The 18,289-nt window shown below is 34.1% G+C and overlaps 1 long non-coding RNA gene across 1 annotated transcript; it reads left to right on the top strand.

Moving 5' to 3' along the window:
- Window positions 1-15,954: 15,954 nt before the first annotated feature.
- Window positions 15,955-17,768, top strand: LOC139872304 (uncharacterized). The gene is made up of 3 exons (XR_011767001.1): window positions 15,955-16,350; window positions 16,747-16,959; window positions 17,521-17,768. It is a non-coding gene; the product is annotated as an uncharacterized lncRNA (long non-coding RNA).
- The last annotated feature ends 521 nt before the right edge of the window (window positions 17,769-18,289 follow it).

Genomic DNA, 18,289 nt, shown 5'->3' with positions numbered 1-18,289 from the left:
CGAATGCAGCATCTTTTGAAATATGTCATGAATGACTCCAAGTAATATCCCTAAAATGAGCAAATGCACAGCGGGAGATTTCTTTCATACCTGAGAATAAACATGCTTAAAAGTGTCAACCAAAAGGTTGGTGAGTTCATTAATTTATCATAATAGATCATTTCTATAATTTTAATAGACCACAAGATTTTCATTTCCATTTCTCATAAAAATACGTCCCATGCATAGAGACAAAAATCATTCATATGGATTGAACACCTGGTAACCGACCTTAACAGGATGCATATAGAATATCCTCATCATTTCGGGACTCTCATCGGACATGATAAATCGAAGTACTAAAGCATCCGTAACTCAGATGAGGCTTGTTGGGCCAAATAGATCTATCTTTAGGATTCGCGTCAATTGGTGGCAATTATAATAAACACTAATTCTTAGGCTACCAAGCTAAAAAGGGGCATATTTGGTTCGATAGTCCAACCATAGAATATAGTTTCGATCACTTGTGTCTATTTCGTAAAGCATTTATAAAAGCAGAGCATGTATTCTCAGTCCCAAAAATATATATTGCAAAAGCATTTAAAAAGGGAGCAAATGAAACTCACAATACGATATTTTGTAGTAAAAATATGCATACGACGATGCTGAACAATGCAGGGTTGGCATTAGATTCACGAACCTATATCATTTGTATATATATTAAAACATATACTTGTAATCGAATAAATCTATTTATTATTAGTAATGTATTTGTTATGTTAATAATTTCATTATTTATACATTTTCATTTTATATATATAGAGATATTAATATAGTTAAGTTATGTAATTTAAATATATTTTTGTATATAAAAATCTTTATTTTTATACCTATAATTTTAACAACGTTATTAAAACTTTCATTTTCATAATCATAAATTATTTTAATAATAATATTATTGATAATAATTATAATAATAATAATACTGATAGTTTTAATGATAACTTTAGTAAAATTGATGGTAATGATAATATATTTTAATAATAACAGTACTAATAATGATAATCATAATAATAATAATGATAATATTAATGATAATACTTATAACAATAATAATGATAAATATGATATTAATAATTATAAATATATTGATAATACTAATATTTATAAAATGATACAATTTCTAATATTAATGATAATAATAATATATTTCTATTACTTTCATAATAATAATAATGTTAATCATAATCATAATCATAGTGACGATAACATTACTAAAATGATAAATTTACTACTAATAATAATATTATTAATACTTATAATAATTAATGATAATAACAATAATAATAATACTTAAGGATAATACTAAATTGATAATAATATCCATGATACATATATTAATACTAATGATAACAATAATTATAAAACTTATAGATGTAGATATGATAATAATAATTATATTACTAACAATAATAATAATAATAATAATAATAATAATAATAATAATAATAATAATAATAATAATAATAATAATAATAATAATAATAATAATAATGAAAATGATAATAATAATAATAATTTTAATAAAAATGGAACTACCTTCTTTGAGAAAGGCTTAAAGAAAATATAATGCTCCATGAGGGACTCGAACCCGAGACCTCTCGCTCCCCGACAAACACACTTAACCATCCTTCTGTTTTGGTTTTTTTGATTTATTCTTAGACATAAAAATACATAACCCGTATTATAACCATTTGTGATTTCATTGTTTAAAAGCAAAATAAGAAAAAAAAAATAAAAAAAAAAAACCGTCGCTGCACACTAAGAAGAACTTAATAATTGATTTTGATTTTAAGGTCGTTTTAAAAGAAAATTTCTTTATGAAATAGATTGTAAATTGTTTATAGAAACTTTAGGAACTATTAATTGAACTTGAAACATCTAAACTGATTCGAATTTTTTGATGAACACAACCTTTGACTTTTGAAATATAAGGTTTGACTCAAAAATTTGAATTCGATAGAAAGAATTGAAGTTTGAGAGTTTACAGATAGTTTTAATGGACAATTCCTAACAACTCTACATAATTACATTTTGAAAATAGTTTCAAATTCGAATTCTGGCCAAAAAGTTGAAGATACAGAGTGTCGAGCTGAAACGACACGTCCATATTACTATAAACGCAGTACGTTCTCATTGGTCCCATAGTGAGGTATTTGACCTCTATATGATACGTTTTAAAAAATATTGCATTCGTTTCATAAAAAGCACATCATTATTATACATAATGCATGTTTTAAACAAGTGGGCGATTATTTAAGAAATAATCCCCAAAATACATCGGTTTCCAAATACTACACACGTGACGTAACAGTCGAATATAATACATGACAAAGGTTTTATTGAATGCAACACTTTATTTAAATAAAAGTATGAGATTCCATGCACAGCTTGCTCAGATAATGCAACAACGGAAGACTTTCTTGAGGACCTGAGAATAAATATGCGTAAACAGTCAACACAAAGGTTGGTGAGATATATAGGTTTACCATCGATATAAATATAGACCACAAGATTTCATAGTTATAAATATATGTACACTCGCAAGTGTATAAAAGTATTCTATAAGTTGTTGAGCGCTTCGGTAACCATACTTAACCATTAATGTAGCATATTCCCTTTATTATGAAATCTCCCTACACTGTACCAAGTATAGTAAAAACGAAGTACTATGCAACTGTTTACGATACTAGAGCGACTAGCCCGGTTAGGGTTATCAAACCCGATAGATCTATCAATAGGATTCGCGTATACATGTTCTTACAACATGTAAATATTAGTTACCAAGCTATTAGGGAAGATATGCAAAGTGGTATAACTCAACGTAGAATATATTTTAAGTACTTGTGTCTATGGCGTAAAACATAAAATGCATGTATTCTCATCCCAAAATATTTGTAGAGTTTAAAAATGGGACTATATACTCACAGTAGTAAAAGTATATTAATAATAAGTTTTCAACTTATTAAAAATATGACCGTCGTCCTTGGATTCACGAACCTATAACAATAATAACGATTCAGATAATAATACGACATATGAATAAAATAAAGCAAGTTCATAGAATACTTATATAATACTACTTAATTTTTAACATTTTATGTTAGTAGTCCATTGTTAGTAGTCCTTTGTTAGTATTCCAAAATAGTCCGAAAAGTCCAACAGTCCAATAATCGGTATATATATATATATATATATATATATATATATATATATATATAATCTATAATCTATCTATAATCTATCTATCTATCTATCTATCTATCTATCTATCTATCTATCTATCTATCTATCTATCTATAACTCTATATAAATCGTGAAGGTTAATCCACGTGTCACTCACACATTAACCCTTAAACAGTCTGCTGATGTGTTAATCCTATGCTTAATCTCAATTAACACTAAATAAGCATCAGAATTTCCACCCTGGCATCTCAAATCGTCCACCAAAAAAACACAGAAAAAAAAATCCATGACTCTCATCTCCTACGCACCGGTTTTTCAATCCATCTGCTACAAACCCTAATTTATCAACTAATTCAATGCGTCAACAAATGGCTATATGAATTGCAATCAAGCATATGCATAATTGAAACTGCCTTCAATACGACGATCGGAAGGTATGTAATTACGAATCGAAAATTGGTATTTTTCTTCTATGATTTTATGAATCTTATGAACACATGAATTGGTATGCAAATCTTATGTATACATGAATGATTTTACAGTGACCTTTCACTTTTCTGTGTTTCTCTATTATGCGAATGGAGTTGCTTCTTGCCTTCTCGGGCCTTTTTGTTAGGATATTAGGACCCAAACAACGCTAGTAATTCTACAAGATTACTAGCCGAGTAGTGATACTATCAAGATCACTTAACCCACTTAATGAACGAAAGATAATAAATGCGAAAATGTAAGAACGACACAAGATATAACGTGGTTATATGCAATCGTTGTGATTGCTTTAGTCCACGGACCAACTAGAGATTGTTATATTACTGAATACTTGAGAGTGGTGTGTTACAATGACTATGAATGAGCTCTATATATAGAGCAAACAAGAAACCAACCAAACTACAACTTGATCTTCAAGTGTGCTAGTAATCATGAAAGATAAACCAACTAGCCATGCTTTACACCCACTAATGACATGATCACAGCCACAATTAGTGGTGTAAAGCAACCCACTAAGCACCTAAAGTGAAAGGAGAATCAATCAAGATCGGATCCCATGTGTGCAAGTTGCCCACTTGCTGCCAGACATCGTGCGCGCCGTGCACACTTAAACGTGCGCGCCGTGCACACTCCCAAACTTCGAGCAAGCCTTCTGATCAAAACTTCTCTAGTGCGCGCAGGGAGCGCGCCGCGCACCATCACCGCGCACAATCAACTTGCTCTGTGTTGAAACATTTTTTTTTTCTCGTTTTGTATAAATGTCTCCATACTCTAACAAATCTCCCACTTGGAGACTTTGAACAAAACTCCAATCATATCAATGAATTAACCAAGAACATTAAACCACCTTCGATTACCGCCAAATACCATTTGGGACACGCACGCTCAACACATACTTCGGATGAGTAGACTTTCGATAAAAGGTCTTCAATACTACTTGTTAAACTTGTAACACCATTCACATCTCTAGTTGGGGTCTTCTCTCATCAATTCATGAGAAGACCAATTGAGGTAATGCAAAACCTCAATTTCTCCGTTGTAACCACCTTAGTAAACATATCGGCAGGATTCTTCGTACCAAGGATTTTCTCCAAGAATAAAGTGCCATCATTTATATGTTGTCGAATAAAATGATACCTTATCTTGATGTGTTTCGTTCGACTATGAAACACCGGATTCTTCCCAAGATGAACCGCACTTTGATTATCACAATACAAGATGTCACGACCCTACTTTTTCCGTTATTTTTTTTAAATATCTAACTTTCGTTAACTGGTATCTTTGCCATGTCATTTCTATATGATTTATTATATTCTAGATAATTTAAATAATATTTCAATATTATTTATTGGATGGAAATGTGTAAATATGTGTTAGTACGTTCCTACGTATAACGTTTTTATTCGAAAAATCGTCAAGGTTAAGTTTCTAAACCAACGAGCCCCATCCGGGTTACGGATGCTTTAGTACTTCGCGTATTTAAATCGTGTAACGTTTTATCTATCGGATCGAGTTCGTTGTATCGTTCGGGCCAATGTGAAAAATTAAAAGTTGATGAATTGGGCCATTCTTAGCCAAACTAGGTCGAACTATTTTGGATGATCCATGGACTTATCATTTTCTTTTTAAACAGTATTTTGCCCACCTTATTCAAATTAATTAGATTGAATACTTTTATTATGGAAAAAAAAAAAAAAAAAAAAAAAAAAAATATATGTTACTCTCATATTTACGGCCGACCTTTTTAAAGGGATTAGGCCAAAACCTTTTTATTTATTTTATTTGGTAGTCTTCTATTGTTTTTAGCCATGGCCAAAGTTAATTATTTATTTTAAGGGATGAGTGTTGTTAAAAAAAAAATAATATAATAATAATAATAGATATAAACACTAGTATTATCTTGAACTACAACTACTAAACATTTGGCATTTATCTTATAGACACCATTGAGTTAGTTTATACAATCACAAGAATATATCTAAACACAACTAACAAGATCTTGGAAGTACTTGAATGAGTCAAATTGAAAATATTATTACTAGAATATCAACATACTATTTTTATGGCAATCAAATTGAAAACCTTATTACGTGGATATTGACATCCCATTTTCATCGTATTCTTCGATGAAGAGTGATCTAAATAAATAACCTCTCACACACATACATTATTCACTGGCAAAACGTTACGGTTCAATCACAAATAAGTTTTGAAGAAAAGAATATTTATTCTAAGAGAGAAGCCATACATAGAAGAACTATAATCAATTACATTTTCGGTGGCCATTCATTTTCACTCGAGAGGTTGAGTACCCGGTCATTCGCTGTTTAATTTGGTTTTTGAGGATCTGTGATCTACTGCGCATTCAAGGTGAGTTATAGTCCCGTTTTTACATACTTTTCAAAGTATACTTTTTGGGATGTGATTACATGCATTTTTTTTTACTTACGTTTAGACACAAGTAACAGTTAAATTTAATTATTCATTGTGAGTTGGACAAAAATATTCCCTAGTCTGGTAACTGTAATCATTGGTTTCTACCGGTGAACGCGAATCCTACGGATAGATCTATCGGGTTTGACAACCCCATTTCGAGCTAGTCGCGCTAGCAATTTATAATCGGAATGTTTAGTACTTCGTAATTTGTTGTAGATACACTGTCCAAGTGTATATTTTTATTGTGTTTGGCAAGGGTAAATAAAGGGTTAAGTGGTTACCAGGTGGCTCATTGATAATGGAATAATGTTTAATGTTTTCTAACATTTTTAAATCTTGTGGTCTAAAGTTTACTTATTTATTTAAACCTATAATTCACTCAACCTTTGTGTTGACAGTTTACTTGCATGTTTTCACAGGTAATTGAGTTTATGTGATGCTTCCGCTGTGTTTAGAAGAGTCTGCATGCATTTGGGCAGATTTTTATGAAACAATTATGAAACTTAAGTTTGCATTCTATTTTCGGATAATTTAAACTTGTGGGTTGTTGACAATGTTTTGTGTCAACTTTTGTTATTTAATATGTTTAGTTGTTTTAAACTACATATTTTGGTTTGTTTCCTTTTTGGGAAAACTTTTGAAATAAAAGAATGCAACTTTGTTTATTTAATTCATTTAAGTCCGATCAAGCTGTGGGACCAACTGACGGAACCGTTAAGTGTTTTGACGGGGTCGTCACATGTGGTATCAGAGCGTTGGTTGTAGGGAACTAGGCGGTCTTAATGTGGTCAACCCGTGGTTTTTAGGGTGCATTAGAGTCTAGTCTACAGCCTGACCTTTTTGCTATAAGCATTAATATGCATTTCATTTCATATAAGTTATATCATTAGCTGTTATATCTTTTTGGTATGTGGTTTGCGGTTTTGCTGTTTGCAGATGTCAACTTCGAGCGATAACTCCATTGCTACTCCTGCTCCACCGTCTCCTGCTAGACGTCGTGCAAATCAACCCCGGATCGATGATCCTGTTCATTACTATTTTTCCACTATTACTCACATGAACCGGGCTTACAATGAGGTGACGCGTATTAATGCCCTTAGTGATTGTATGCGTACTTTACCACATAACGAAGTTATGGACGAGATTCGTGATGACATGGGTAATTTTATCAGTTTTAAGCATAAGGTTGAGGATGAGAATCGTAAGCGTGATCGAGAAGTTAATGCTAAGTTCGAGGCTCTCGAGAGCACTGTTCGTGGGTTGAAGGAAGAGTTGGATGTTGTGAAAGGAAAGTTGCATAAGTATGAGGCTCCTGCCGAGACTCATGCTGGACCAGCTTATCACACCCGCTCTAAGCGAATGTGATGTGATTATTCATATTGATTATCTATTCCATAAGACTTAATGTCCTTTTATACATACATTTTGGGTTATGTACGGCATTTTGCCGAGGATTTATTAAGATTTTGTTATGGGATATTTCTTTCATTATGTATGGATGGTTATTTTATGACATCTATGATCATTATCATGTTTTATTTCTGATGTTGTGACTCTTGGCATGTTATATTATGCGTAATATATGTTCATGTACGTTAGGTGCTATGTATGTTGTATGATGTTATCATAAAATATGTATGCATGTGATGGTTATTTCTATAACCATCATAACTGTCATGTTATTACTCATAGTGTTAGTTGACTAATATCTTAATGGTTAGTCTTTTCGTGTTTGATCTATTTCTTTATGACACTAGTATTATTCTTGGTACTAACTAATGTGTTATTTTATTTTGAAGATCATGCCTCCAAGAGAGTCTGCCGAAGCGCGTATGCAACGCTTGATCAATGAAGGAATTGCTGCTGCTATGGCAGCGAATGTTAACGTGAATGCGAATGTTAACAACAACAACCAGGTGGGGTGTTCCCACAAGACTTTTATGGCTGGTCGACCTCAGGAATTCAGCGGTACAGAAGGACCGATAGGGCTCACTCGATGGTTTGAGAAAATCGAATCAATTTTTAGGGTCAGTCGGGTCCGTGAAGAGGATAAAGTGAGTTTCGCAAGTTGCACCCTCAAGGATAGCGCCTTGACTTGGTGGAACAATCTGGTTGGTAGTTTGGGTAACGATGTTGCTTATGGTTTGAGCTGGAATGATTTTAAAGAGAGATTGATCACCCGCTATAGACCTCGGGGTGAACTTAAGAAGCTAGAGGTTGAGCTTAAGAATCTGAAAATGCATGGCACCGAGTTAGATGCCTATGAACGCAAGTTTTTCGAGTTGACTTTACTGTGTCCTAGGGTTTATGCGGATGAGGACCGCAAAATTGAGGCTTATATTGATGGATTGTCGGAGAAGATAGAACACGGGGTTGAGTCTAGTAAACCCCAGACTATTGAGGCGGCTATGGCTATGGCCCACAAGTTGAATGACAAAGTGTTGAGGAGAAGTAAGACTCCTGTTGCTGAAACTAGTGAAGAGGTTGTCAAAAAGGCTGATAATGGGAAACGAAAGTGGGATAATAACCGCAATCAGAACCAAAATCAGCAAAAGAGACAGGATACCTCAGGTGCTGCTAATAGGAATCAGCGTGTGTGTCCCCGTTGCTACAAGGCTCACGATGGTTATTGCACTATTACTTGTAAGAGGTGCTCTAAGCAAGGGCACATTGCGAAAGATTGCACAGTGTTGTTACCGGGTTCTGCTACACCCGCGGCTGGTGGTAATTATGTTGGTATTAGAGGTGGAAATGGTAATGGTAATGGTAATGGAAAGTCTAATAATGGAGGTAATCAGAGGGTTTGCTATGAGTGTGGGAAGCCGGGTCATTTTCGAGATGCTTGCCCGAACAAGAAGACTGCCGAAGCTGCACGCGGCCGAGCGTTCAACATTAATGCGAAGGATGCGGAAGAAAATCCTAAGCTTGTTACTGGTACGTTCTCAGTCAACGATTTATCAGTTTATGTTCTATTTGATTCAGGGGCTGATTTAAGTTTTGTGTCGAATAAATTAAGTCCAAAAATCAAAACACCGGTAACTCCCTTAGACAATACTTATATTGTTGAAGTAGCTAATGGTAAAGAACTTACTGCTAAGACTGTACATCGTAAATGTAACATTAATTTGGGTGGTGGGGATTTTGAGATAGATTTGATACCGATTGAACTTGGTAGTTTTGATATTGTTATTGGTATGGATTGGTTGTCTGCGAACCGTGCCGAGATCGTGTGTTATGATAAGGCTATTCGTACTACTGATGTGGTTGGAGAGCCACTGATGGTTTTTGGAGATAAGAAATGCACACAGTTAAATCTTATTAGCTGTATGAAAGTTCGTAAACATCTCCGCAAAGGCTGTCATGCTATTCTTGCTCATGTTGTAGATCCTAGTAAAGAAGTGAAGAACGTTGATGACATTCACATTGTTAGGGATTTTCCCGAGGTGTTTCCCGATGACTTACCTGGTCTTCCGCCGCAACGCGCGGTAGAATTTCAAATTGATCTTGTTCCCGGTGCTGCTCCTGTAGCACGTGCTCCTTATCGTCTTGCGCCTTCCGAACTTCAAGAATTGTCGAGTCAACTCCGCGATTTGTTAGACAAGGGTTTTATTCGTCCCAGTTCGTCCCCTTGGGGAGCTCCTGTTCTGTTTGTTAAGAAGAAAGATGGTTCTTTTCGTTTATGTATTGACTATCGTGAATTGAACAAGCTTACTATTAAAAATCGTTATCCTCTTCCGAGAATTGATGATCTGTTCGATCAACTTCAGGGTTCATCTGTTTATTCAAAAATCGATCTTCGTTCTGGCTATCATCAGTTGCGTGTTAAAGAATCTGATGTTTCGAAAACTGCTTTTCGCACCCGTTACGGTCACTTTGAATTTCTTGTTATGCCGTTCGGATTGACAAATGCACCTGCTGTGTTCATGGACCTCATGAACCGTGTGTGTAGACCCTATCTGGACAAGTTCGTTATTGTTTTCATCGACGACATCCTTATTTATTCTAAGAGTGATGAAGAGCACGAAGAACATTTGAGGTTAGTGCTTGATTTGTTAAAGAAAGAAGAGTTATACGCTAAGTTCTCTAAGTGTGCTTTTTGGTTAAGAGAAGTTCAGTTCCTTGGTCACATTGTTAGTAAACAGGGGATACAAGTTGATCCTGCTAAAATTGAGGCGATTGAAAAGTGGGAAACTCCGAAAACTCCTACTCAGATTCGTCAGTTCTTAGGGTTGGCAGGTTACTATCGAAGGTTCATTCAGGATTTCTCTCGTATAGCGAAACCTCTGACTGCTTTAACGCATAAGGGGAAGAAGTATGAGTGGAAGGATGAACAAGAGCAAGCTTTTCAGATTTTGAAGAAGAAGTTGACTACCGCTCCGATATTGTCCCTACCGGAGGGTAATGACGATTTTGTTGTTTATTGCGATGCATCACGTCAAGGCTTTGGTTGCGTTTTGATGCAACGAAAGAAAGTTATTGCGTACGCGTCACGACAGTTGAAGATTCACGAACAGAACTATACAACTCATGATTTAGAGTTGGGGGCTGTTGTTTTTGCACTTAAGATTTGGAGACACTATCTTTATGGAGTTAAGAGTACAGTGTACACAGATCACAAGAGTCTTCAACATATCCTCGATCAAAAACAGTTGAACATGAGACAACGAAGATGGATTGAGACGTTGAATGATTATAATTGTGACCTTTTATATCACCCGGGTAAGGCCAATGTTGTGGCTGACGCTTTGAGTCGTAAAGAAAGGACCGAACCTCGCAGGGTTAGAGCTTTGAACATGACGGTTAGATCAAACCTCGTTAGGCAGATTCTTGAGGCACAACAAGAAGCCTTAAAGGAGGAGAATTTCGGGAAGGAGAATATTGAAAAGGTGGCTAAGAAGTTTGAAGTACGAGCCGATGGTACTAGGTATTTTGCGGGACGTCTTTGGGTTCCAAAATTTGGAGGTCTTCGACAACTCGTTTTAGACGAAGCTCATAAGTCTAGGTACTCTATTCATCCTGGTTCAGGAAAGATGTATCAGGATCTTAAGGAGCTGTATTGGTGGCATAATTTGAAAGGGGATATAGCTAAGTATGTGTCTAAGTGTTTGACCTGTGCTAAGGTCAAAGCTGAACATCAAAAACCGTCTGGACTTTTGGTGCAACCAGAAATTCCCGAGTGGAAGTGGGAAGGTATCACTATGGATTTTATTACTAAGTTACCAAGAGTTTCAGGTGGCTATGATGCGATTTGGGTGATTGTAGATCGACTCACTAAGTCGGCTCACTTTTTGCCGATTAGGGAAACTGATTCGATGGAGAAACTCACTCGTTTGTATTTAAAAGAGATTGTTTCTAGGCATGGTGTTCCCGTGTCCATTATTTCCGACCGAGACAGTCGATTTGTATCAAGGTTTTGGCGATCTTTACAAGAATCCTTGGGTACCAGATTGGATATGAGCACCGCTTATCATCCTCAAACGGATGGTCAAAGTGAGAGGACCATTCAAACATTAGAAGATATGTTGCGAGCATGTGTGATTGATTTTGGAAATGGGTGGGATAAATATTTGCCGTTAGCTGAGTTTTCTTATAACAACAGTTATCACGCAAGTATTAAAGCCGCACCGTTTGAAGCTTTGTACGGTAGAAAATGTAGGTCTCCTATTTGTTGGAATGAGGTTGGGGATGCTCAACTTACAGGTCCAGAGATTATTCACGAGACTACTGAGAAGATTGTGCAAATTAAAGAAAGGTTGAGAACTGCTAGAAGTCGGCAAAAGAGTTATGCCGATAAAGGAAGGAAAGATGTTGAATTTCAAGTTGGTGATCGTGTTATGTTAAAGGTTTCGCCTTGGAAGGGTGTGATCCGTTTTGGTAAAAGGGGAAAGTTAAGTCCTCGTTTCGTGGGACCGTTTGAGATCATTGAAAGAGTTGGACCAGTGGCTTATCGTTTGAAGCTGCCACAAGAACTCAGTGCTGTTCACGATGTTTTCCATATTTCGAACTTAAAGAAGTGTTTGGCTGAATTTGATCAGACTATTTCTTTGGAAGAACTCCAAGTTGATAAACAATTGCATTTTATTGAGGAACCTGTTGAAATCATGGACCGAGAGGTTAAGACTCTTAAACAGAGCAGAATTCCTATTGTCCGGGTCAGATGGAACGCTAGACGCGGTCCCGAGTTCACTTGGGAGCGTGAAGATCAGATGAAGCAGAAGTACCCGCATTTGTTCTCAGATGCCGAGTCAACCCCTGCACCTGCTTAAATTTCGGGACGAAATTTCTTTAACAGGCAGGTACTGTCACGACCCTACTTTTTCCGTTATTTTTTTTTAAATATCTAACTTTCGTTAACTGGTATCTTTGCCATGTCATTTCTATATGATTTATTATATTCTAGATAATTTAAATAATATTTCAATATTATTTATTGGATGGAAATGTGTAAATATGTGTTAGTACGTTCCTACGTATAACGTTTTTATTCGAAAAATCGTCAAGGTTAAGTTTCTAAACCAACGAGCCCCATCCGGGTTACGGATGCTTTAGTACTTCGCGTATTTAAATCGTGTAACGTTTTATCTATCGGATCGAGTTCGTTGTATCGTTCGGGCCAATGTGAAAAATTAAAAGTTGATGAATTGGGCCATTCTTAGCCAAACTAGGTCGAACTATTTTGGATGATCCATGGACTTATCATTTTCTTTTTAAACAGTATTTTGCCCACCTTATTCAAATTAATTAGATTGAATACTTTTATTATGGAAAAAAAAAAAAAAAAAAAAAAAAAATATATGTTACTCTCATATTTACGGCCGACCTTTTTAAAGGGATTAGGCCAAAACCTTTTTATTTATTTTATTTGGTAGTCTTCTATTGTTTTTAGCCATGGCCAAAGTTAATTATTTATTTTAAGGGATGAGTGTTGTTAAAAAAAAAATAATATAATAATAATAATAGATATAAACACTAGTATTATCTTGAACTACAACTACTAAACATTTGGCATTTATCTTATAGACACCATTGAGTTAGTTTATACAATCACAAGAATATATCTAAACACAACTAACAAGATCTTGGAAGTACTTGAATGAGTCAAATTGAAAATATTATTACTAGAATATCAACATACTATTTTTATGGCAATCAAATTGAAAACCTTATTACGTGGATATTGACATCCCATTTTCATCGTATTCTTCGATGAAGAGTGATCTAAATAAATAACCTCTCACACACATACATTATTCACTGGCAAAACGTTACGGTTCAATCACAAATAAGTTTTGAAGAAAAGAATATTTATTCTAAGAGAGAAGCCATACATAGAAGAACTATAATCAATTACATTTTCGGTGGCCATTCATTTTCACTCGAGAGGTTGAGTACCCGGTCATTCGCTGTTTATTTTGGTTTTTGAGGATCTGTGATCTACTGCGCATTCAAGGTGAGTTATAGTCCCGTTTTTACATACTTTTCAAAGTATACTTTTTGGGATGTGATTACATGCATTTTTTTTTACTTACGTTTAGACACAAGTAACAGTTAAATTTAATTATTCATTGTGAGTTGGACAAAAATATTCCCTAGTCTGGTAACTGTAATCATTGGTTTCTACCGGTGAACGCGAATCCTACGGATAGATCTATCGGGTTTGACAACCCCATTTCGAGCTAGTCGCGCTAGCAATTTATAATCGGAATGTTTAGTACTTCGTAATTTGTTGTAGATACACTGTCCAAGTGTATATTTTTATTGTGTTTGGCAAGGGTAAATAAAGGGTTAAGTGGTTACCAGGTGGCTCATTGATAATGGAATAATGTTTAATGTTTTCTAACATTTTTAAATCTTGTGGTCTAAAGTTTACTTATTTATTTAAACCTATAATTCACTCAACCTTTGTGTTGACAGTTTACTTGCATGTTTTCACAGGTAATTGAGTTTATGTGATGCTTCCGCTGTGTTTAGAAGAGTCTGCATGCATTTGGGCAGATTTTTATGAAACAATTATGAAACTTAAGTTTGCATTCTATTTTCGGATAATTTAAACTTGTGGGTTGTTGACAATGTTTTGTGTCAACTTTTGTTATTTAATATGTTTAGTTGTTTTAAACTACATATTTTGGTTTGTTTCCTTTTTGGGAAAACTTTTGAAATAAAAGAATGCAACTTTGTTTATTTAATTCATTTAAGTCCGATCAAGCTGTGGGACCAACTGACGGAACCGTTAAGTGTTTTGACGGGGTCGTCACACAAGACGCAATAGTCTTGTCTTTTACCTAACTCGCCTAAGAAGTTCTTCAACCACACTAGCTCTTTAGAAGCTTCAGCAATAGCCATGTATTCGGCTTCGGTGGTTGACAAAGCAACACTCTTTTGCAATCGAGATAACCAACTAATCGCCGTCTTCCCCATTGTGAAAACATAACCCGTAGTGCTTTTCCCCGAATCATCACATCCACCCAAATTAGCATCCGCATAACCTCTAAGTATGAGATTGTTTTTGGAGAAACACAATCCCATATTAGAAGTACCTTTCAAACACAATCCCGTGTTGAAACATTTTTTTTTTTTTTTTCCTCGTTTTGTATAAATGTCTCTATACTCTAACACTTTTAAGTTTCTGGTTTTTGATAATGTATATGTACTTCACTTTACAATTTATTTTTTTATATGCATGTTCTGAATATGTATTGGTTTACATGCACATTAGGTGTTTGATGAAATGCTTGAATGAAACCTTCTTTCAAATTGAAGACCATTTGTTTCAAAGACTTACGTATGTAAGCTTGCTTCCTTAGGACTTGCTACTCATTAGACATAATTAAATACTATGTTTTTGTCACTATAAACATCTCATTTGTGAAACCATGCATTTATTACTGAAGCAAATTATACCAGCTTCTAGGTTGATTAACAATCACTTGAGATAGCTTGCTTTTAGAAACATCTTTTTTCTGTTACTCAGTATCACGTTGAAGTTGATTAACCTCAAATCGTACGGATGCAGGTATGTGGACGTTATATTCATTAAGATAAGATTTGATTACTCATTCTGCTGTTTTGGTACCTAAGCTTTTCATATTAGAGAGTCAAGACGGTAATGTTACTTTTGGCCATAAACTATGTCTCAAATTCTTACACTGCCTTAGGATGTTAAAAACCTTTGTTACGGTTGTGTATGCTAATATATGCGTTTAGAATAAGCGATATTTAGACTTTAGGCAAAATAGATATACTACATATCTTATAAAGTCATCTATTAAATATTCTAGAATCTATGCAAAATAGATATATTCATCTGCTTGCTAATGGGTCCTATAATGGGAATCGAAAAGATAATAGTTAGGCTTTTGTAGAGGGTTCTATTGATTGGTGGCATGAATTCTCAAGTAAGCTTTCTGGATTGTTTTGCATACAGAGTATGATTTTGACTTTTTTTTAAAACAAAAAGTGGCTTCAATAAAGGTACGTTATTACGAGTACATAATTAGCCATGAAAATATCGTTTTATTGATTGTGATGTGAATGTTATACCACCAATCGAATGTTAGCATCATCTTCATTCGAGTTTAAGTAGGGATTTTTGTGAAATATTATGATTTTTTCAATTTTAGAGTCAACTTTATTCATGAAACTTCTACGAGATAATGATATGGTTGAAAATTAAGGTTATATCAAAACAATAAGACGAAAAATATTTTGGTATTCCTTTCATTGTAGTGATCACCTGCGTATTCATGCATAATTTTTAATAAAGTTCAAGAATAAGTGTATTATTAAACTAAAATGGGGGTCTGTTTTATGCATTTAATCGTATAGTTGAAATAAATTCATTACTAATGAGCATTTGTTAATCAGGCTATATGCAATTGTACTTTCCTAGATTTCTAGGTGTTATGCAAGAAAAAATGTATATGTTGGGTCAAAAGGTGGAACAGGTCAAAGTTGCATCAGGTCAAACCAGATCAAATGGGCTTTATCATATCATATAAAGTTCTCGCTATATTCAACAACACTTTTATATTTAATACTTTTAAAATATATGATGTATTTGGAAAGTGGGTTGCAATTGCTACCTCTAATCAATTTTATTTTCTTGTGGATGTTACTAAAAGTGAATTAGTTTAACTTTTTTTTTTTATAGGTTACTCCAAAATGCAAGTTTGCCAATGGATAAATGTGCATTCGTGACAGGTTGCTTATCTAGATTTAGACTATACCACTTTGTTTTACAGTCTATTGTTCACTGTATGAGAAATTGACTGAACTTTATTAGTTTAATTAGTACACATAGCCTTCTTTTCATAATAATCTCATTGATATCCGATGCAAGGGTAGGGTGGTGAAGGCATTTTGTTTAGATTAGGGATATGGTGGTGAAGGTATCATGAGCATATAAGAACTGAAGCCGTGTTTGTAATTGAATCATAACCATAATTCTGGGTTGTTCAACACTAAGTTGACCCATGGGTTCTAATTAATTTAAAAGGCGTAATTGTTATAACGCATCATTACTCATTTAATAAAGCTCAATATTGACTAAAGGTGTGACTATGTCTATTACAAAGTGGTTCTTGAACGATTATGCAGGTTTAGTGTGCGGGCTATAGATCAACAAATTGATTGTGACACGGTCAGTCTGGCGGGCTAAACCAAAATGCAAATGCTGTTGTTGAAGTCTAGAAGTTGTGGATCCATAACGATCGTTACCATTTGTGTTTAAACAAGGATAAAGAAATATCAAAGAAATATCAAAATTAAACCAAATTGTCGTCTTCAAGGAAGTGTTGCAACACTTATTAGGTTAGTATAAACTAAAGTTAAATTGATATGCATATATACATGTTCCCTTCAATTTCATTCCCAAGTATATGGGTTGATATTGCCACCCAACTGTTTTGGTCACATATTTTGTTACTTTAAATGAATAAATGATAACTTATTTTTAGCATAGAAGTGTTAATATTTTCTTTTAAATTTTTTATATTTAACAGGGCTTTTGAAGGTTCATTGCATTTTGTATTTTGTTAATGGAACCTTCGAAGGCTCATTATCTGGTTAGTCATGAAACTTTCGTTAATTGTAGGAAAAAAAATCGAATGATCATATATTAATTCTAAAGCTGTCACGCTTTAATGCAAGTTTACATGTAAACATTTTATACTGATTACTATCATAATGATATGCATAATGAATTATGTTTGAAACTTTCATTTATGTTTACTGTTGGCTGCAAATGTAAAACCAAATTATCATTTGATAGTACAAATAAGTTACGATGGATAGTCATTGCCGATATCCATGGCTTGATAGTTAAAAATTGACAGTTTAACCCTATTTATAATGCCCATGGCTTGATGTTAGGTTATTGGAAGATTTCGATGACGTTACATATGGTGAGATTAGTTGGTCAAATGCAATGCTTGAATGTATTAGATGGTTATTACATATCTCAATGGAACGACATGGACATGATATGCAAGTTAAAGATTTGAGATGCAGATTCTCAATGTCTACAATTTTTATTATATATTTTTTCTTTTTCAAAAGTAATCAGTTTTTATTGATATATAAGTGAGTACATGTATTTACATCATTTATACTATTTACAATCTACGTATTAGTCAAGTTTTATGAAGGCCAAATGGTTTAACCAGGCTATGATATAATTCAAGTTTTATTAGTCAATGAAACTTAAACTTTTATATTCTTTGTAGGTCGAAATGCATTCAGCGAAAATGGATCCTCAAATTTGTGGTGTAGTTTAACTAACTTTGGTGAAATGAACATTGGTGTAGTTTAACTAACTTTGGTTCCAAACTTTTTATTAGTAAAGTGATGTGATGGACCATTTAGATACTTTGACCTTGTCTAAATTATTTGGTTGAAATTCAAGTTTAACGTGTATAATAACTGTGTGTAGTAACAACTGACCTATTTGAATAACACATGTTGTTTTGATCATGTTGTAACTTGTCACACTACACTTTAGAAAATATATTGACTTGACACCAGTTCAATTTCATTAGTGATTGTTTTCGTTATTGTAATTGTGTAATACAGGTTATCGGTGTCAATAGTAACACATTCAAATACTATTTTTTTTGAGCTGCCGTGCAACGCACGGGCTCTT

This window comes from Rutidosis leptorrhynchoides, chromosome 1 (genome assembly GCF_046630445.1).
Source record: "Rutidosis leptorrhynchoides isolate AG116_Rl617_1_P2 chromosome 1, CSIRO_AGI_Rlap_v1, whole genome shotgun sequence".
Lineage (NCBI taxonomy): Eukaryota > Viridiplantae > Streptophyta > Magnoliopsida > Asterales > Asteraceae > Rutidosis > Rutidosis leptorrhynchoides.
Note: the sequence above shows the minus strand (reverse complement) of the source record. Positions and strands in the feature narration are given on the sequence as shown.